The 23,791-nt window shown below is 36.8% G+C and overlaps 1 protein-coding gene and 1 long non-coding RNA gene across 3 annotated transcripts in view; one reads left to right on the forward strand and one right to left on the reverse strand.

The window, feature by feature from the left end:
- ap3b1a (adaptor related protein complex 3 subunit beta 1a) overlaps positions 1-23,791 on the forward strand; it is a 762,544-nt gene that overhangs the window by 208,432 nt on the left and 530,321 nt on the right. The gene's annotated exons all lie outside the window — the stretch shown is intronic.
- LOC147831760 (uncharacterized) lies at positions 16,506-23,597 on the reverse strand. The gene is made up of 3 exons (XR_015519977.1): positions 23,459-23,597; positions 23,146-23,284; positions 16,506-18,372 (listed from the first exon to the last, which is right to left on the reverse strand). It is a non-coding gene; the product is annotated as an uncharacterized LOC147831760 (long non-coding RNA).

Genomic DNA, 23,791 nt, shown 5'->3' on the forward strand with positions numbered 1-23,791 from the left:
CTTGCTAGCTAGCTAACCCATTGCAATACTGCATGTTCCACTATTGAACAGTGTTGGCATTTGGCAACATACATTTGATCGATTTACAAAAAAAAAATAATAATAATAAAAAAATTTGAGTTGTGAATATGTCATCATTACTTACCGAAGGGGATGTTTCATATTTTTTTGTGGATCTGACATAATATGATCCTTTGTTTTTACTGATGTTTACATTTGCATTCAGCAACGACTCACAATAAACGCCAGTTTGTGAGAAATAGTACTACAGAAAAACACAGCATGTCATGTGACTTAACCAAAGCACATCATTGGCTATTCTAAGGTCTTCTCTTTCCAACAACAACAAATAAATTAATGTTGGTCTTAAAGAAACAGTGACAGGGAAATGTGTCACTTTAAGCTAAATCCTAGTATCTTGAAAAAGATCTAGTAAAATATCCCTGCTGAAAAATCCAGCTTAAACCAGCCTAGGCTGGTTGGCTGGTTTTAGCTGGTTGAACAGGCTGGTTTTAGAGGGGTTTTGCTGGAGCCTGGTTTAAGCTCGACATAGCTGGTTTGGCTGGGCTCCCAGCCTGGCTAAGCTGGTCAAGCTGGTTTTAGCTGGTCATCTCCCAGCCTGACCAGCTAAGACCAGGCTGGAAATGGCTGGAAACCAGCCTGGAAATTACCAAAACCCCTCTTAAACCAGCCTGGTCGACCAGCTAAAACCAGCCAACCAGCCTAGGCTGGTTTAAGCTGTTTTTTTCAGCAGGGATTTTGTACTGTTATCAAGGTAACGATAAAATTAATCAGTTATTAGAAACGGGTTATTAAAACTATTATGTGAAAAATGTGTTGAAAAAAATCTTGTTAAACAGAAATTGAGGGAAAAGTATACGGAGGGGCTAATAATTCAGGAGGGCTAATGATTCTGACTTCAACTGTACATGCTCAAAATCACACACAGACTTCTTACTCCCTAAAGAAAGCCAAACCTCCCATCTCCCTTCTCTTCCAGAAAGAGAGAGAGAGAGAGAGAGAGAGAGAGAGAGAGAGAGAGAGAGGAGCATCAGGCAGCTGGGTTGCAGCAGTAATAAAGAAAGAGAATCAATAGGGCATGCAATGGAGCCAAGGTGCTGCCATTCATCATGCGTCCTCCCAAACTCCCATCATTCATCAAAGTCAATGAGCCAGCAAATAGGAAAATGACTATTTGTATCAAACACATCTGCACTCATCCACTGAGGTATTTCATTCCCATTAACTCCCATGGTAAAATACACTGAGGGTTTGTGCGCCAAGGAGGGAAGAGAGCGTTGTGTGTCTGTTTGTGTTTGCGTTCGAGTGTGTATATGCTGTTTGCACAGGTTGCTTGTTGCGAATTATCTGCCGAGGAACACTTTTATGGTGTATGTGTGTGTGTGTTGTTTTTGAGGGACATTTTTACGTTCGACAACCACCACCTCCTCCTCCTCCTCCCTCAATCCCTATCCTAACCCCTATCATCTTTTATGGGCTGTCATTGGAGGATTTTAGTGTACATCTTCATCTGCTTATTTCCTCCCCCCTCTTTTTTTCCTCTCTCTCTTCCACCCTCCATTTTCACTACTACAAGCTTTTTACCTCCACACACACTCACACACATACACATAGAGTTTGATTTTGATGCTATCTTTCATATATAAATCTCCCCAGGTGACACTAAGCATGGGTTATATTATTCCAGGCTGCTTTTTTTCGTCGCTCTATAAATTCGGTGGTGCGAGGTAAAGATGAAGGTGGCTGATGGTTGGGATGCAAATGGCAGTGCTATCATCATTATGGTGTAATACCCCATGAAATGGCGGGGATCATTACTGCGAGCGCTTTATGGCCGCCGCTGAGTGGATGGGCCAACGCTGAGCGATGTTTTATATGCGGGTCTGTATATACGAGCTTTATCCTGCTCTTTCGAGCTGTTATTGAAGGGACGGTGTTTGCTTTGGTGGCTCGTCTTGAGTGGTGATCCGTACACATCATGAATATGACATGATTTGGTAGCACTTTATGATGGCTTGCATTATTTAAGTCATGGGGAAAGATTATATAATGCTTAACAGATGCAGATGGTGTGTGTAGTAATGAAAAAAGTAGAATGGAAATAACTTTATGATATATATATATATATATATATATATATATATATATATATATATATATATATATATATATATATATATATATATATATATATATATATATAGTTGATGTCACAATTATTAATGTGAATTTTGTTTTTCAAATATTTCCCAAATGATGTTTAACATGAGCACAGAATTTTTCACAGTATTTCCTATAATATTTTTTCTTCTGCTGAAAGTCTTATTTGTTTTATTTTGGCTATAATAAAAGCAGTTTTTAAATATTTTAAGGTCAATACTATTAGCCCCCTTGAGCAATATACGGTTTTGATTGTCTACAAACAAACCATCGTTACGCCCTATTTACATGGGGCATCAGCTTCAACGCTTCTCATTGACTTTGAATGGGTGACGTCAGGCGTTCCCAAACTGCATTGTGGATCCGTCAGCGCTGCATCAGAGGCGTTGCTCGCTGCAAAAGTTGGGGCTTGCTCAACTTTTCAAGTGCTGATGGAAGCGTCAGCCAATCAGATCGCTTTATGCAAATACACCAGCTCCGACAGTGGCCTATTGCTGATTAATTTCATAGGCTGACGCTGCTATGACGATTGCGTCAGCCCCAACTTCAGACACACATCTGTCAAGCATTGACATAAGAGGGGCATTATACAATGACTTGCCTAATTACCCTAACTCGCCTAATAGTAAAGACTTTAAATGTCACTGAATATTAGTATCTTGAAAAATATGTAGTCAAATAATATGCATTGTCATCATAGGAAAGATAAAAGAAGTATTATTAGTTAGTTAGAATTATTAGAAGTTAGTTTTAAAACTATGATTGCATTATATATTTATATATATATATATATATATATATATATATATATTGTAGCGAGGCAGAGGGAAAACAGCGGCACAACAGGATGAGTTTACAGACAAGTCCCCGGAGGGTGCTTTATTTACAACGTGAATGTGATGTAAAAGGTGCTCTTCTTTAGGGTGAGGTGCTCTGGTGCTCCGGGAAGTAGGTGAAGGACAGTGAGTAGTCGGGTGGAGGATCGTCACGAGCTGGAGTCCGCTATGGAGAGACAGAGAGACAAGCATTAGCACAGGGAGTCATAGAAGGAATGAAGCTCATCTTCTCCTGGCGTAGGTTGGGCTTATATGTCTCTCGGCTTGATGCGCTCCAGCTGTGATCGATCCTGACTTGATGATGGTCCAGCTGGGTGAAATTAGCGACCAGGGCAACGTGGCAAATAATCGCTCGCTACATTCCCCCCCCCTTAGCGTCGTCCTGGTCCTGGGTGTTCTGCGGAGGAAAGGTAGAGTATTTAGAGGGGGGTTAGAATGTTTTGACAGACCTGCCCATCCTGACCATAGCCTTGAGAGCCCGTCGGCGTTTCCGTGGGAGGCCCCGGCTCGATGTTGAACAGTGAAGTTGTAATCCTGGAGCGACAGGAACCATCTGGTGACTCGAGCGTTGTTATCTTTCGCTGTTGACATCCATTGTAGTGGAGCGTGGTCGGTCACCAGGGTGAATCTTCTGCCAAGTAAGTAATACCTGAGCTCCAGGATTGCCCACTTGATCGCCAGGGCCTCTTTCTCTACCGTGGCGTACCGGGTCTCTGCAGGGGTAAGCTTCCGACTCACGTACATGATGGGGTGTTCTTCATCGCCGTGGACCTGGGAGAGGACCGCGCCCAGGCCCGAGTCGGAAGCGTCTGTCTGAAGAATGAAGGGGCAGCCAAAGTCAGGTGCGTGCAGTACCGGTGAGGATGTTAGTGCAGTCTTCAGGGCTTGAAACGCGCCATCTGCTTCTCTGCTCCATTGTATCCTCTCTGGCTGCCCCTTTCTGGTCAGGTCTGTCAAAGGGCTGGCTATGGATGAGAAATTGGGAATGAAACATCTATAGTAGCCCGCTAACCCCAGAAATGCACGTACCTGGGTCTTTGTGGTGGGTTGTGGAGTTTCTTGTAGTGCTCTGATCTTGTTCTGTTGTGGCTGTATGAGACCTCTACCGATGTGGAAACCGAGGTATTTGGCTTCTGCTAGACCCAGGTGGCATTTCTTGGGATTAGCTGTGAGCCCAGCCCTACGAATATCAAGGAGCACCCTCCGCAACCGGGATAGATGTTCTTCCCATGACTCGGAGTGGACGATTAGGTCGTCGAGGTATGCTGCTGCATACGGCTGGTGGGGTCTCAGCAGGATGTCCATCATACGCTGGAATGTTGCTGGAGCCCCGTGGAGCCCGAAGGGAAGAACCCGGTATTGCCAGTGCCCACCGGGAGTGGAGAAGGCGGTTTTCTCCTTGGCGCTTTCACTTAGTGGTAGTTGCCAGTAGCCTTTGGTGAGGTCGATCGTGGATATGAATCGGGCTCCACCCAGCCGATCCAGCAGCTCGTCCACCCGAGGCATGGGGTACCCGTCGAATTTGGAAATTTCGTTCAGCTTCCTGAAGTCATTGCAGAAGCGGAGGGTGCCATCGGGTTTGGGGACCATCACTATGGGGCTAGACCACGGGCTACGAGATGGTTCGATGATTCCCAATTTCCTCATCTTTTGGATCTCCTCGTTGATAGCCAGCCGGCGAGCTTCTGGTACTCGATAAGGCCTCTGCCGGACGATGGTGCCAGGTGGGGTGATGATGTCGTGCTGGATGATGTTGGTTCGGCCCGGTTTCTCTGAGAACACATCCCTGAACTGACCGACCAAGGCTTGCAGCTCCGCCTTCTGATTTGGTGAGAGTTGCTCACCTATATGGACAACGGGAGAAGTTTCTTCTGAGAAGGCAACTAGATGACCTGGAGCTGCAACCCATTTCTTCATTAAGTTGATGTGGTAAAGTTGTTCTTCTCTTCTTCGTCCCGGCTGACGGACTCGATAGTTTACCGGCCCTACCCTTTCTACCACTGTATATGGCCCCTTCCAGGATGCCAAAAACTTCGAGGTGGTGGTAGGTATCAGGATCATTACCTTGTCCCCTGGTTGAAACTCTCTGGGTTGGGCGGGCCGGTTGTATAATCGCTGTTGGGCGCGCTGGGCTTCGGTCAGATGTTGCTTGACGATGGGCATGACTTTCTCTATACGGCCTCTCATGTCCCGTACGTGCTCAATCACTGACCGTTGTGGGGCTGGCTCTTGCTCCCAAGCTTGCCGAGCCACGTCCAATAGCCCTCGTGGTTGGCGGCCGAACAGCAATTCAAAAGGTGTAAAACCTGTAGATCCTTGGGGAACTTCTCTGATCCCGAAAAGCACGTACGGGATCATGAGGTCCCAGTCGCGCCCATCCTCTGCCACCACCCTGCGGAGCATCTGCTTCAGCGTCTTATTGAAGCGTTCCACCAAGCCATCAGTCTGCGGATGATAAACAGAGGTTTTTATTTGCTTTACCTTAAGGAGGCAGCAGAGGTCTGCCATCAACCGGGACATGAATGGGGTGCCCTGGTCGGTCAGTATCTCTGCTGGTATTCCTACCCGGCTGCATAATAAAAACAGCTCCTTAGCGATTGCCGATGACGTGGCTTTTCTCAGAGGGATCGCTTCTGGATATCTGGTGGCGTAATCGAGGATGACAAGGATGTGTTCATGTCCCCGGGCCGACTTCGGCAAAGGCCCTATCAAGTCCATGCCAATGCGGTTGAAGGGCACCTCAATGATGGGTAATGGTATCAGAGGGCTGGGGGGTGGTCGTTGGGGAGACGTTCTTTGGCAGATGTCGCATGCCTGACAATACCTCTTTACTTCTCCATCCAACCCGGGCCAGTGGAAACGATCTCTGATCCTTTTGATCGTGTTGGCTGCTCCTAGGTGTCCTGCCATCGGGTGAGTATGTGCCAGTTCCAGAACAGTCTCCCTTTTGGTCCTCGGGACGACCAATAGCGTCTTCGTTTCCCCCCGCCTCTCTGCGACACAGTACAGCAGACCATTTTGCACAATAAAATGTGGGAGGGGGTGAGGGCTGGGAAACCGTTCGTTACCGTCTATGATCCGGACTTGTGGCCAGCAGTGCTTCAACGTTTCATCTTCACGCTGTGCTCTCCCGAAATCGCCACCTGCGGTAATCTGTTGGAAAAGATCATAGTACAGGTTAGCCGATGATGACTCACCCCCTCTATCGCTCTCGGTGGCCATCAGCGCTGTTTGGCGGTCCCGTTGAGCCCGTCCCTTGCTGTTCTTCTTTGCCCGAGCCGATCGAGCCTGATGGTGGGTGAGGAGATCATCGAACCCCGGCCAGTCTCTGCCCAAAAGGAGGGGTACTGGAAGATCTGGGACCACTCCTACTTCGATGCGCCAGCTTCCCGACTTCGTCGCTATGGTGACTCTTTGGGCGGGTACGTGGCGGGTATCACCGTGTATGCATGTAATCGGGATTCGACCTTTCCCTTCTTGATGGTATTTTAATGTGTTTGGGTGGACCAGTGTTATTGCACTTCCTGTATCCAGTGTGGCCGTCTGTGTTTTCCCGTCTAAACATACTTTTCGGGTGGGAGCTTCGGGAGGGACGTTGCGGTGTACCACGCACCCTGCCGTCCAGGCCGGGGCCGAGAGTGTTGTTGGCTCTGTGGGCATCGGCTCGTCGACTGGGCTGGGGACCGCCGGTCTGCTGCCTGGTCGTGTTGTGCCCTCCACCGGTCGCCATGGCGCATTTACCCTCCGGGGTGGCAGAGCCGCTCTCTCCCCAGTCTCCCGGGCCACATGAGCTTCCGCCAGCTCCACCGCCTCCACCAAACCGGCCAGCGAGTCGGGGTTCCTCATGCTGGTAAGTGTGCGGAGCCGTCTGGGTAGCGCCCTCATCATCTTTTCAATGACTACTTTCTCAGCGACCTGGACTGCGGTTGGATCTCCTCCCAGTAACCATAATCTTCCCAATCTGGATAAGTTGGCTGCTTGGGTCCGAACCGGCTGTTTGTCATCATAGGACCACTGAGAAAATTGTTGTGCTGCGCTTATATTGGAGAGTCCCATTCTGGCGAGTATCTCCTTTTTCAATGCTTTATAGTCGTCATTTTTCGGTGTCTCTAATGCGAAATAAGCCCTTTGAGCTTCTCCAGTCAGGAATGGCGCTAACATCCTCGCCCAACTTTCCTTCGGCCATCTCTCTCTTTCCGCAATTACCTCAAAGGTGTGCAGGTAAGCATCAATATCAATATCTGAGTTTTGTGATAAATCTATGGGCGCTCACCTCAGAGAACTGGCTGGAACCGGCCGCTTGGCGGAGCTGTTGTTCCATACGGTCTTGTCTGGCGGTGAGTTGTTCAGTTATCACTTGTTGTCTTCTTGAGATTTCCGCTAGATGGCGTACTACCTCTTCGATCGACATGACTCAGGAGGGGATGACAGCCGAGTAAGAGAGCGTGAGTGAGAGAGAGAGCGGATGCCTGTCTGTAAACAGAAGAAAAACAGAGAAAATTCAGTGGTTACTTCTTCTTACTGGTAAGTGCTGAATTTTTTTCCCTCTGAAAAAGCGCGCATTCTCCACCAGTTGTAGCGAGGCAGAGGGAAAACAGCGGCACAACAGGATGAGTTTACAGACAAGTCCCCGGAGGGTGCTTTATTTACAACGTGAATGTGATGTAAAAGGTGCTCTTCTTTAGGGTGAGGTGCTCTGGTGCTCCGGGAAGTAGGTGAAGGACAGTGAGTAGTCGGGTGGAGGATCGTCACGAGCTGGAGTCCGCTATGGAGAGACAGAGAGACAAGCATTAGCACAGGGAGTCATAGAAGGAATGAAGCTCATCTTCTCCTGGCGTAGGTTGGGCTTATATGTCTCTCGGCTTGATGCGCTCCAGCTGTGATCGATCCTGACTTGATGATGGTCCAGCTGGGTGAAATTAGCGACCAGGGCGACGTGGCAAATAATCGCTCGCTACAATATATATATATATATATATATATATATATATATATATATATATATATATATATGTTTTTTTTTAAACATAATAGGCCCTATCATACACGCAGCGCAATAAGGTGTAGACATGTTTGCCATGCTTTATTGCTTTTTTCAGACCAGTGCTTTTTTCAGACCAGTGCAACCCTTATTTTCCCATTTTGTGGTATGTTGTTTATATAGCAAATCTATTTGCACCACATTGTGGAGTCATGGGTGTTTCGCTCTATAAAAGAGGTGTGTTAAGGCGCATTGTTGGCGCGTTGCAATTTTGAGGAACAAAAACAGACTGCACCATTGACCAACTGAGCGCAGAGCGCGTTAGTTATGCGCCTTAATCGCTTACAAATTGCTTAATACGCACAGGATGTACAGCAATGCACATATATATAAAATATCTTCTCTCCTCTTCAAGGATTAAAATGTTACAAAAATTATTATTTTCCACATAAATATAAAAACCACTATCTCCATGTGGTGACACGATGGCGCAGTAGCTAGTGCTGTCACCTCACAGCAAGAAGGTTGCTGGTTCGAGCCTTGGCTGGGTCAATTAGCAATTCTGTGTGGAGTTTGCATGTTCTCCCTGAGTTTGCATGGGTTTCCTCTGACATGCGCTATAGGTGAATTGGGTAAGCTAAATTGTCCTTAGTGTATGTGTGTGAATGATGATGTTTCCCAGTGATAGGTTGCAGCTGGAAGGGCATCCGCTGCGTAAAACATATGCTGGATAAGTTGGCGATTCATTCCGCTGTTGCGACCCAAGATTATTATTATTATTATTATTATTAATATTATATGAATATATATATATATATATATATATATATATATATATATATATATATATATATATATATATATATATATATATATATATATATATATATATTTATTTATTTATTTTTTTTTTTTTTTTTTTTTTAACAAGCTTAGATTTGTCCACCTGTTGGGTTTTGGACCATATAGGGCATAAGAATAGTTGCCAGGAACAGTTTTTTGACCACACTTCATTACTATTGATCATTTATCTGTTTGTTGAAATTTAGAACTGAATTTAGAAATGGTTTTAAAACAAATATGCACACTTAATAAACAAAATTAAATATGCAGGCTAATGGATGTCTTCAGTGGAGTTTTTAGTTTCCTTACTCCAGAAAAGTAAAGGAGTAAATTAAAGAGTAAATGTAAAGTATTGAGAAAGTAAAGAGGCCGAATGGAGGAGGCTTGTTTAATATCCTCATGCTGCAGATGGTCTGTTTAACTCAATGAGTAGTGACGCATTCAGTTTTTCCTCTTACAGAGTCTGCCATGTAAATAGCAAATACACAATGGTGCAACACAACTGACTCTTAAAGGTAATGGGAGACGAGACTTTGATAGGTTTAATGCACGTTACACTCAAAACACACCCATAACTCATTAAGATAATAAGCTCAACCACTAAACTAAAGCAGTAGATGTGTCTCTATGGCAACTTCTGACGACACAACACACCAACATGCAATATTTGTAAACTAGTCATATTCCATATTTATTACCATTTGAAAGTAACAGAGGGACACTGCCAAATGTAACAAAGTAAGGGTAAAGCTTTTCTCTACAAATTTACTTGAGTAAAAGTACACATCTTTAAATGTACTTAAAAGTACGAGTTTATTCCTTCATTTATTTCCCTTCGGCTTAGTCCATTTATTCATCAGGGGTTGCTACAGTGAAATGAACCGCCAACTTTTCCAGCATATGTTTTACACAGCGGATGCCCTTCCAGCTGCAACCCAGTACTGGGGAAAACCCATGCACACTCATTCACACACACATACACTACGGCCAATTTAGTCTGTTCAATTCACCTATAGCACGTCACATTTACATTTAGTCATTTAGCAGACGCTTTTATCCAAAGCGACTTCCAAATGAAGACAAGGAAGCAATTTACACGACTATAAAAGCAACAATGAATAAGTGCTATATAGGCAAGCTTCAGGTATCCAAAGAAAGTGTAAGAAGCAAAACAGTAGTCATTTTTTTTTATTTAATGTAGTTAGTGGAGGGGTGAAAGAGGGAATTGCATATTAGTAAAGAGGGAAGAAATCACTTTCGCGAACGCTCACGCTCAATCTGCCCAGTTGGTGGAATGAACTCCCTAACTGCATCAGAACAGCAGAGTCACTCGCTACTTTCAAGAAACGACTAAAAACTCAACTATTTAGTCTCCACTTCACTTCCTAATCTGCAATTGCCTCTTTGAATATCACACTAACTGTACAAAAAAAAAAAAAAAAACTACTAATACTTCCCTTCTTAGACTTTACAGACCTGAAACTTGCCTTTAGTACTTATTCATTGTTGCTCTTAGTTGTGTAAATTGCTTCCTTGTCCTCATTTGTAAGTCGCTTTGGATAAAAGCGTCTGCTAAATGACTAAATGTAAATGTAAATGTAGTAAGGAAACTGGAGACTACATGTCTTTGGACTGTGAGGGAAACCGGAGCACCCAGAGAAAACCCACGCCAACACGGGCAGAGCATGCAAACTCCACAAAGAAAAGCCAACTGGCCCAGCCGGTACTTGAACCAGGGACCTTCTTGCTGTGAGGCACTGTGAGCCACAGTGGCGCCTACATGATCATAATCCTATGAGAAATGTTACATATGCATCAGCCGCTAATCATTTAGTAAAAATAATATTTAGTTATTGTACAGTAGTATATCTTTATTTTGTACTCTTAAATTCAATTATTGTACTTTTTAATGAGGTGGACAAACCAGCAAATGGCAGAGAAGCCAGGAGGACAGAGGTTTACTGGAAATGTCAAAAGAAATTAATTTCCCTGATAAATCAAAAAGCGAGCAGCAGTCCTGACACACGTCAAGTACTGCGCTGTGAGGAAGTGAAGTTATGACGAGCCATCAACAAGTGTTTCACACAACAACACACGTAATAAGAAACACAACAACAATCACAATAATACCAGGACTGCCTTTCATCTCATATTGATTATCACTGTGAAATGATTCATATTTTATCATGAGTGCAATTATATTACAGACTTTTACTGTTAAAGACTAAGAGCAGACATTTGCATTTCATTTACATATTTATGTTGGGGACATTTTAAGTCACATTGGTGGTTTATCTATCTGCCCATCTATATATATATATACATATAATATACATCATTCTATCTATCCATCCCTCCACCAAGCATTTTATCCATCCATCAGTTCATTTATATATCATTCCATCCATCCATTCATCAATTTATAAATTTGTCTTTCAAACCATCCATTTATCCATCCTTAAATATCATTCTATCCATGCATCCATCCATCCATAAATGTATGCATCCATCCATCCATCCAATCATCCATCCATCCATCCCTCCATCCATTCATCATTCTTCCATAAACCATTTTCCATCCATCGATAAATTTAAATATCATCTATCAGTCCATCCATTCATCCATCCATCATTCTACCATAAATCATTGTCTCCATACATCTATAAATCTAAATATCATCCATTCATCCATCCATCCATCCACCCATCTAAATCTTTACATAATTTTATCCATCCATTCATAAATCTATAAATCACTATAATCATCCATCCATCCATACATCCATCCATCAATAAATTGATAAATACTCTATCTTTCTATTCTATCCATTTGTCCATCAAAAGATTTTCTCTTTGTCTATTCATCCATCCATCCATAAATCTATATATCATTCTACTCATCCATCCATCATTAAATCTATATCAGAATTTTCATCCATCCATCCATCCATACATACATCTATATATCATCCTTCAATAAATCTGTATTTCATTCTAATCATCCATTATCAACACATCTATAAATCATTCAATTCATCTATATATATATGGAATGATATATAGATTTATGAATGGATGGATAGACTGATATATATATATATATATATCTATATCAGTCTATCCATCCATTCATAAATCTATATATCATTCCATCATCCATCAGTCAATAAATCTTTATAACAGTCCCTCCATCCATCTATTAATATATGTCTATACAGTAAATAATTCTATCCATCCATTCATCAATAAATCTATGTAATTCCATCCATCTATTTATCCATGTCTTCAAAAACCTGTATCCATCCACCCATCCATAAATCTATACATCATTCTATCCATCCATTCATCAATAAATCTAAATCCTTCTATCCATCCATCCATCCATTCATCCATCCAGCCATCTATGAATCTATATCTGTCCATAAACCTATATATAATTTTAACCATTCATCCATCCTATCCATCCATAAATTCTACCCATTCTTTCTGTCCATTCTATCTATTCATTCTATCCATCCATCCATCCATCCATCCATCCATCCATCCATCCATCCATCCATCCATCCATCCATCCATCCATTGTATCCATCCATCCGTTCTATCAACCATCCATCCATCCATTTTATCCATTCTTTCTATTCATCCATCTATCTATCCATTCATTCATACATTCATTCATTCATTCATTCATTTATTCATTCATTCCTTCATTCATTCATTCATTCATTCATTTATCATTCTTCCATAAATCATTGTCCTTAAATCATCCATCCATCCATCAATTCATCCATCCATTCTTTTCATCCATTAATCATTCTATCCATCCATACACATCTATATATCCATCCATCCATCCTATACATTCATCCGATCCATTCATCCATTCTATCCATCTATCAATCCATTCTTTCCATCCATCAATCATTCTATCCATCCATTAATTTATACATTGATCGATCCATCCATCCATCCATCCATCCATCCATCCTTATATCATCCATAAATCATTCTATCCATCTATAAATCTATATATCAATCCATCCATCCATAAATTTGTATATCTTTTTTCAATCATCCATTCATCCAGAAATACATCCTTTAATGTATTATTCTATCATTTATTCTATTGTTCAGTCATTTTTATATATTCTTTCTGTCATTCAGTTGTTTTGTCAGTCTATCCATCTCTTCGTTCATCCATTCTTCCACCTTTGTATCATCTTGTTTATGATTTGAATTATATATATCTATTTCTCAGTGTCTTTATCCAGCTACAACATTTTCTGTATTGCTGCTAATCATGAGCCTGTATGCTGTCATCAACAAAAAACTAATCTCTCTTTCTTTCTCTCTCTCTCTCTCTGTCTCTCTCTCTCCCCAGCTCTTCTTCTTTTTCTTCTGTTTCTTGGCGTTCTGCCTGCTCGGCTACAGTTTCTCCTCCTCTGGGAGCAGCAGGCAAAGTCACCGGCTCCAGGAACAGACCTTTCAAATTCATAAAATTCATAGGATTTTTCACAAATGGGTGCACACAATTTTCTACCAATTTCCTCATTATGCAAATATGCAAAATATCGCATTTAGGCCAATTACGGTCCCACACTGTTCCAAATCCGCCAGTTCAGGCCGTAATTGCAGAAACTATCAAATAATTACGCCCGCTAATTGGGAATATTTGTGACAGATAAAACAAATTCTCGCGCAAATTACATTTCATTCGAGGAACCACTGTGCGCCGCTGCATTTTTATCGAAGTCTAATTTATCTTACATAATGAACTGAACTGAGTACTTGTTATCGAATTTGAACAATTCATATGTCCCTAATGTGGAATGATGAAATAAATTAGAGAGAAATTTATACAATATTTTCCTGATCTAGGCCTACTTCGAGCGGCTCCCTGCGTGCGTTCGGAGGAAATCTCTCATTGCTATTACATTATGTGTCATGAACGGCGGCTCTAACTGTCGTGAAATCTGATGGAGGCTGATGGGATGCGTTTCGCTCATCACGGCTCCCAAAGCACAGGCATATTGAGAGAAACCAATCAAATATCAGGAAAACACTGTATGGTCATTCCTCATACTCACTGACCAATTATTGTTACTGTTATTACAAATGCTCCTGAAGTGCACTTTAGGTATTTTTATATTACATTTATTCTCATTGCATATGATATTTTTACTGCAATATTCATGCTTACTGCAGTTTGTTATAGTAGGCAATTTAAATTCTCAAGCATTTCATTTTGCATATTCATATTTCTTTATGTAAAATATTCATATAAATATGTATTTTAAATTTTTTTAAAAATATTATTATTTTTTTTATCACAAAAATCAGCCTTCCACACACTTCATAAAATATTTATATTGTAATTTTATGATAGTGTGTAACAGGAATAATAAATTGCTAATATTTATTTTCATATAAACTTATTTTATTATTATTATCACAAAAATCAGCCTATTATATACTTTTATGTAATGTCATCATTTAATGCAGGAATAATACATTGAGTATTATTTACTTGTATTTAAATACTTTATTATTATTATTATTATTATTATTATTATTATTATTATAGTATTATTATTAATAATCATATTAATAGCACAAAAGTCAGCCTATTTCCTATACATAAAAGTATTTGTTGGAACATTTATATTTTTTATTTTGATAATAGTATTTATTGCAGGAATAATACATTGCAAATTATTTATTTGTATATAAATATACTCATATTTATTATTATTATTATTATTATTATTATTAATAGCTCAAAAATCTGCCTATTCCATACACTTCCAAAAAACATTTGTAGTCACATTTATTTATTTATTTATTTATTTATTTATTTATTTATTTATTTATTTATTATTGGTATGTAATGCAGTAAAAATCTACTCATATATTTATTAATGTTGTTATTATTATTATTATTATTATTGTTATTATTATTATTATTATTATTATTATTATTGTTATTAACAGCTATAATAATAATAATAATAATAACAGTAATAATAATAATAATAATAATAATAATAATAATAATAAACAGCTTAGTGTCTTGAACCGCAATACATATTTACATCACGGTAGAAATTCATATTTGTTAAAAAAATACAATAAAATTCATATTTATTAATATTATTATGATCATTTTTATCATTGCTGTTGTTATTATTATTATTATTGTTACAAAAAAACACCCTATTTCCTAACTATCAGGGAAAACTATAGCCTATTCCCAGCCTAAAATTATTTTAGGCATTTTTCTAAATTACTTCACGGTATTTTTTAATGGATGAATATTCATATATGCCACTAAAATAAAAAAGTGTATTAATAATATTTAAAGGGATATAAATAGTTAATTCATGACAGTGTTCATATTTGTAACAAAAATAGTGCATAACTAATATAAAAAGATGCAAAATCATTTTATTGGTGCAATCTTTGTCTTAATGTTAGCAGAAGGTCAGGAAGGTCATGTGTGTAAAAACGTGTTTTATCTCACTCACCCGTTTTAGACCAGTGTGTGTGATTTGTATAATGCGTGGAAATGCTTTCTGCGCTGTAAACAAGGCATGTGTGTGCAGGAGGGAGATCATCCACGCGTGGCAGCTCTGCCTATTTGTCAAAAAAAAAAATCCTCCATAAATAAATAGTGGGCCGAGCCCATAGAGCTGATGTCTCCATCACATGAACAGCATCATTCAGGAGACTGTTTAACTCCATAAATCACACACTGATGAGCTCTGGAAAATACAGAGGACACACACACACCACCTCTTCATCTCAAAAACCTGACATTAGTAAAGCTTTTAGGGACAGAACATGAACAATTAATGTAATAGTTCTCTTTAGCTGACTGATTTCCAATTAAAGATGTTTATGTTTATATATATATATATATATATATATATATATATATATATATATATATATATATATATATATATATATATATATATATATGTTATGCTTAAATATGGAAATAATGCATACATTTAGTTAAATTTGAACAGTTGAAGTCAAAATTATTAGCCCTTCTTGGACTTTTTGTTTTCTTTTTCAAATACTCCTAAATGATGTTTAACAGTAAGGAATTTTTCACAGTATTTCCTATAATTCTTTTTCTTCTGGAGAAAGTCTTATTTGTTTTATTTCGGTAAGAATAAAAGCAGTTTTTAATTTTTTAAAACCATTTTAATGTCAATATTATAAGTCCTCTAAGGCAATATATTGTTTTCAGTTTTCTACTGAACAAACCATCATTATAAATCGGCTTGCCTAATTGCTCTAACTTGCCTAATTAACCTAGTTAAGCCTTTTAATGTCACTTTAAGCTGAATACTAATATCTTGAAAATATCTTGTAAAATATTATTTACTGACAGAGATTAAAAAAAAAGAAAAAAAATCAGGTATTAGAAATTGAAAATCTACTGCTTAAAAAAAATCTTCTCTCCGTTAAACAGAAATTGGGAAATAAAAATACATAATTCTGACTGTATTACTAGCATTTATATAGCACAGTTATCTGGATTGGATAAAGTTGGGTTCAAAATTCATGGTTTCTTTTGTTACAAACCCTTTTTTTTTATAAACGTTTAATGCACAAGGGAACGCAACATAAAGAGGACACTTAAGTCCAGTTTCGTCTAAACTAGTAAATTTATTAATGCAATCAAACAAATCATGCGTCACAACTAAGCAAGAATGAATATATATACACATTTTACACATTATATACACATTTATTATTTGTGTTTATATCGTCAAACACTATTAGACTATTAGTCACGTAAACATTTTAGGTACAGTTATCAAACCGATATGAGTTCAGTTAATAGAATGAATTGATGAGTCCAAATATCTAGATACTGTAGCAACTCAAATGGTTTAGTATTGCTTTTTGCACACAAACAATTGAATTAATTTATTCATAACTCACTCGGTATGAGTTCTGCTTGATATAATTAGTTTATGAATTACCATAGCTCTTTTTCATTAAGTCAAAGTAACATTTTAAAAAGATAATAAGTTAAACTAACTTGTTTCATTTAGCGATTTTCATTGTTAGGCTGTAATGTTTTATTACCTACATAATATATTGTTTTACAAGACTAAAATGTCATTAAAAGTCTAATTTTAAAACTGCAGAGGTGAAACATCAGTGGCCCTATCATACATCTGGTGCAGTTTCAGACCAACGCAACCCTAATTTTACCGTTTTCTGCCACGTTGTTTGAATACAAATTCACTAGAATCACTTTGTAGACACTTTGTAGGGTGTTCTGGTCTGGAAAAGAGGTGTGTTAAGGCGCATTGTTGCTTATAATATTATTATCATTAGTATTATTTATTATATGCATGTTTATATTTGTTTTATTAAAAACAAGCTTAGATTTGTCCACCTGTCAGGTTTTGGACCATATGGAGCATAAGACGTGTCTTTGGATATGAGCACACTTCGTTATTATTGTTCATTTATTCGTTTGCTAGAAAAAAGAACTGAATTTAGAAATAGTTTTGAAACAAATATTGCGCTTTACAAGTTAAATTAATAATGTAGGCTAATGCATGTCTTCAGTGAAGTGAGTTTCCATTGTTTCCTTATTCACGAAAGAGAGAAAGTGAAAGTAAGGGCCGGATGGAGGAGGCTCATTATCCTTGCGCTGCAGATGCTGTTTAACTGTTTTCTCCAGTCTGATCTATAATGAGAAAACGTAAGTATTTTACGTTTTTGTCAGTTTAGTAGCTAATTCGTACGAATTCAGTCGTACGAAAATGAACGATTTTAAAAAGGAGGCGTGACACCCAACCCCACCTCTAACCTCAAACGTCATTGTGTGATGAACAAATCGTACAAAATTGTACGAATTAGATCTTATGAATTTATACGAATTAGCCACTAAATCAAAAAGTTACGAATTGCTGTAAGATTGCGTTAGTTTTTTCGCTAGTGAAGTGTTCAGTTTTTCCACTTACAAAAAGTAATATATATGTAAATAAATAACAAATGCAACATGGACCGACGCAACTAACACTTAAGGGGAATTAGAGATGAGACTCTGATTGGTTTATTCTCAAAACACACCTATAACTCATTAAGAGAATAAGCTCAACCCTTTTATTCAATTCTATTCAATTCACCTTTATTTATACAGCGCTTTGACAATGTAGATTGTGTCAAGCAGCTTCACATAGAAGATCATAGTAAATCGAAACTAAACTGTAGTTCAGTTTTCAGTGTTTAAGTTCAGTTCAGTATGGTTTAATAACCACAACTGAGAGTCCAAACACTGAAGAGCAAATCCATCAACGCGCAGCAAAGCCAGTGGTGACAGCGGCGAGGAAAAAACTTTACCAATTGGCGAAAGTGAAGAATTAAAAAACTTTGAGAGAAACCAGGCTCAGTTGGGCACGACCCTTTCTCCTCTGGCCTAATGTCTTGTGAAGATCTGCAGTCAAGGCGCCGGAGGCTGGAAAGCTGGACCTCAGGGAAGACTCGTTAGATCATGCGCTGCGGCACAGAGCAGATTTTTCCATCTTTAAAATAGCAAAAGTAGATTCTGACACGCCCTTAATGGTTTTGCGCCCTGCGCTTCAGACTTTGCGCTTAGATCGTTAAAATAGGGCTCCAAAAGTCAATAGAGCAGGTCCCTAATGCAATTATACATAACTGCATAACTGTGAATAAACAGAAAATACCTGAATCACACACACACAAAAAAAAAACATAATAACTGTTAATCAACAGATATTTTTTACAATGTAATATATGCTGGGATGGAGATTTATGGCTCTAAATCTAATTTTTAGGGGGAAATGAATCTATATAAAATCTATAGACACAAATTGATACAGCGCCATGAAAGAAGCATTTAAAAGTGTATTTTGGGTGTTTTCTTTACATCAGACTGAAAATTGCTGAGATCTTAAAAATTACAGGAGGAAGAAAAATAAAGAAAGAAATGTAGTTTAATTTTGGGCACATTTGTTATTGTATAATTAGTGTTTTTGTCATTTTTACAAGAGAATGCATGGAGACGGGGAGGTCCTCTGATATGTCTGATGTTTAATTCAATGCCATGGTCGCTAAGTATTTTTTAATTGACAAATTAGCGAGTTCTAATATACTGGAATTTAATCCTAATTAGTTAAGCGGCTGCTCAAGGTTTGAACATTGCACCATTTATTAAGAGGTCAATTTATTATTTGTTAAGAAGGCTTTATGAAATGAAAGGGCTATTTTTCAAAGCGCTGCGCCCTTTAACCGTGTCGCGCTGTTTGCTGTAGTCATTATGAATTCACTTTGATTTCAATCCCACAATAATATGGTCACTAATGGCTCTGATATTGACGCTAATTGTGAGAGTCAATATTGAGGCGCAGCGGGGAACCTCAGTCAGGTCAGGGCTGAGCTGCACCTACACGTTTGTTGCTTTTTATTTGCATTTACTTTGTGTGCTGTATTAAATAACTGTAAATTGAGACAATTAAATATATATCTATCCCTTTCATTAAAAAAAAAATTTTAAAAAAGAACTTGCAATTTAAAGTAACTGCAGCCAATTTAATGAAAAAAGTAATGCATTTATATTCTTAAATTAGTGCACATAAAAAGCATACCTGATTTATTGGATCTTACAGACGTTTACATTCCATGTATTTGCACAGGTTACAGTTCTAAAATACTTTTTGCAAAACTGACCTTTAGGTTTTAGAAGATTGCTATGGGTTGCTAATAATAATAATAATAATCATCATCATCATCATCATAATCATAATAATAGGTATTATTATTATTATTATTATTTATTATTATTATTATTATTATTATTGTTGTTATTATTATTATTTTAATAACATTTTTAAAGAAAATAATAAAACAATAATTATTAGTATTTAAAACTATATATTATTATTATTAACTCCATAAAGACTATTATTATTATTCTTGTTATTATTATTATTATTATTATTACTATTATTTAGATTATTATTAATATTACTTTTACTGTTATATTATTCCTTCTTAAATTCTGCAGTTAATTATGATTTATTTTATATTATTAATTATTAATAATAATAATTATTATTATTATATTTATTATTATTATTATTATTATTACTTATATACTGTTAATACTTTTATATTTATTATTATTATTATTATTTTAACAAATAAAAAAATAATGAAATACTAAGATAATAATTATTAGTATTTATAATTATTTATTATTAGTATTAATGCCATAAAGACTATATTTATTGTTAGTATTATTGCTGTTTTGTTGTTGTCATTCTTCTTCTTCTTCTTCTTCTTCTTCTTCTTCTTCTTATTATTATTATTATTATTATTATTATTATTGCATTATTCCCTCTTAAATTCTGCAGTTAATTATTATAAATTATTATTTATTATATATTATTAATTATACATTATTAATTATTATAAGTATTAAATTGTATTTATTTATTTATTAGTTTTGTTTATTTATTTTATTTATTTATTTTTTTTTTTTGGTACAGTCTATTAATAATTAGTTAAAATATTTAGGTCAAAAATGCCCCAACATATAACCCAAATATAGGTTACAATAGCACCTTCCAAACTGCGAGTTATTTTAATATTGGGTTATTTTGATTAAATGTTAGTTTATCCATTATTACTATTGCTACTATTACCAGAACTCTCTTAATTTTATAATTATGACTGTGAAATAAACAACTTACAGTTAACAAAAATATTGAAAATCAGTGTTTAGACTTTCGGCAGTGAAAATTAAACCACACTGAACTGAACTAAACTGAACTTAAACTCTGAATACTGGATTGACACAGTTTCAGTTTACTAGCTGCTTTGACACAATCTACAGTTAAAGTCAGAATTATTAGCCCCCCTTTACATCTTTACTTTTTGTTTTCTTTTTTAAGTATTTCCCAAATGATGTTTAACAGAGCAAGGAAATTTTCACAGTAATGTCTGATAATATTTTTTTCTTCTGGAGAAAGTCTTATTTGTTTTATTTTGGCTAGAAAAAAAAGCTGTTTTTAATTTTTATGGACCATTTTAAGGTCAAAATTATTAGCCCCTTTAAGCTATATTTTTTTCGATAGTCTACAGAACAAACCATCATTATGACTTGCCAAATTACCCAAACCTGCTTAGTTAACTTAATTATCCTAGTTATGCCTTTAAATGTCACTTTAAGCTTTATAGAAGTGTCTTATAAAATGTCTAGTAAAATATTATTTACTGTCATCATGGCAAAGATAATATTAGAATATCAGTTATTAGAATATTAGAATATCAGTTATTAGAAATAAGTTATTTAACTAGAAATGTGTTGAAAAAAATCTCTCCGTTTAACAGAAATTGGGGGGAAAATAAACAGGGGGGTTAATAATTCTGACTTCAACTGTACATTGTAAAAGCACTATAGAAATAAAGATAACTTAAATTGAATTGAACTGAATTGAAAATGTTTTTATTTCCATTACATTTTAAGTTGCAGACACTTTAAATAAAACCAATAATGAAGAAACAGAACAAAGTACAGACAGTTATAAACAGTGCAAGCAGATAATCAAGTGTTGAGTTGAATATGGAGTTCTGTGTGCTGTAGAGACTCAGTGTCCACAATGAGCTGTACATTTTGACCACATTCAAATGCTTCTAAAAGAGGGTCCTGCTTTGGTGCCACTCCTCCAATGATAACAAAGATTTTGTACTTCGGAATTTATCTTAAAACTCCAGGAAATACATAATTTTTAATTATTATATTATATATGGTGCTCAGCATAATTACACCCCATTTTGAAAATGAATATTTGTATCCATTTCTCAGTGAATATAGGCAATGTGTTTTGGTGCATTTAAACAAAACAGATTTACCAAACAGATATATTTATTAAAATAATATTTTTTGTCACCGAGCATCTTTAGAAATTTAAAGATAATACAAATAAATTCAAGCAAAATATTGCAAAAAACAGCCTACAAAATTTTTTAAAAAAAATTCTTTTCTTGATTCTTCCGCTTTTTTTTTAAATTTGTATTTAAAATTTTTCTATAGCATATAAATTTGGGTGTACTAGTTTTTGGACCGTTATCGTAAGTTGTTTTGTTAGATTAGCTCCAGATTTGGCTTCAGTACTGACTAATCTAATGTATATGCATAAATATAATATTGTAAAGCTTTCTATTAAATATATAATTTAAAAGATAGATTTGTAAGGGGTGTACACATACATGCTGAGCACTGTATATTAATAGTTTTCATTCCATAAAGACTAAATTTTGTTGTTGTTGTTGTTGTTATTTTTCTTCCTCATTTTATTATTATTATTATTATTATTATCATTATTACTGTTGTTGTTGTTGTTGTTGTTGCATTATTCCCCTATAAATTCTGCAATTAATTATTATTATTTGTATTTATAAACTCTGGTTATTTATTGGTACAGTTTAGTCCCCTCCCCCAAATCTAATTAAAAAGTAAAACATTAATTTTAAGTTAGGAAAAATATACTTTATAAGTTTAACTTATGATTATTAAAATTATTATTATTGCTGTTGTGATAAAAAATAATCTTTATTTTGCATATTTTTTTAACATTTAACATGTTCTTTTATAATTATGTTTTATTTTTATTTTTTTCTATAAAGAATGTAAATGCTTAGTTTAAAGTAGGTCAAAACAGACCTTAAGTTTTTTTTTTTAGGAAATAATAAATCTAGGTTAAACATATTTTACTTTATAGTTAATATAACATACTATCATCTTATACACATTTATTGTGACTTTTATATTACACATGCAGGCTGCTTATTTGTAAAATTATAATTTTTTTTGAAAAATTAAAACATTTGCATGAACAATGCAATTTATTTTGATAATTTCATAATTTTCATTGCAATGCAGATTTACAAAAGAAAAAAAGGTGCACGTTAGCCTTACATTACAATCAAAATCAGAAAGAGTTAAGGTGTTGAGGATATATATATATATATATATATATATATATATATATATATATATATATATATATATATATATATATATAATTGGATTTAATGATATATACATTGGATTTACTTATTTAAGTGCTTGTAAACTATTTATATGGGCTGAATTTAAACAAATTAAATGTAGTAGCCTAATGTTCAACCTAATTTGTTTGTTTAAATTCAACCTTGTTTGCAACCTGAACCCCTTTTCAGTGTAGCCTACAGTAGTGTACATTTCAAAAAGGTGATGTGTGTATAATAGTCTATATGTCTGCTTACATTTCGTGTTTCCAGCAGGTCATGTTTGCGCTCTGTCACACACACACACACAGAGACACACATTTAGGCCAATACGCAGTCCCCGGTTGTTCCACCATCCGTACGCGCCGTCCTTCGGCTCTCACGGGCGCATCATGTGCTGCCGGAGCGGACAGATGAAGAAGAGGATATTAAGTGACTCTATCTAACATCCAGGACACAATGGCGGTGATTGATGGAGGACAAAGTGGGAACAGCAGGACGGCTGGGAGGGGGTGGTGTGTGCGTGCGTCCGCTGGGGGTCTCGCCGTCCCCGTCCGCCGTGTTTACTCACCGCCGCTCCCGACCCGACAGCGGCTGACACGCGGATGGATGAGTCCCGATCCGCCGCGCCGAGCCAGAGGTTACCGGCAGCTCCTCCGCGACACGCTCCCTTCACCTAATCTTCCGGTGTTACGGTTTAACTGGTGACCGTGTTAACTGGTGTCCCTTTCCAGATGTAAGCTATTCACGTTTGCAGATTGGCAGATTCGTCACTTTTTCACAGCAACAAAACATGTCCATACCAAATAAAGATTTTTATTACTCGGTGTCAGTGTCATTGTGTGCATTATTGATTTTAATAGCTGTGTAGCAGAACAGTATATAACCAAAGTAAATAAAAAAA

This window comes from Danio rerio, chromosome 21, assembly GCF_052040795.2.
Source record: "Danio rerio strain M-AB ecotype USA chromosome 21, GRCz13ab, whole genome shotgun sequence".
Taxonomy (NCBI): Eukaryota; Metazoa; Chordata; class Actinopteri; order Cypriniformes; family Danionidae; genus Danio; species Danio rerio.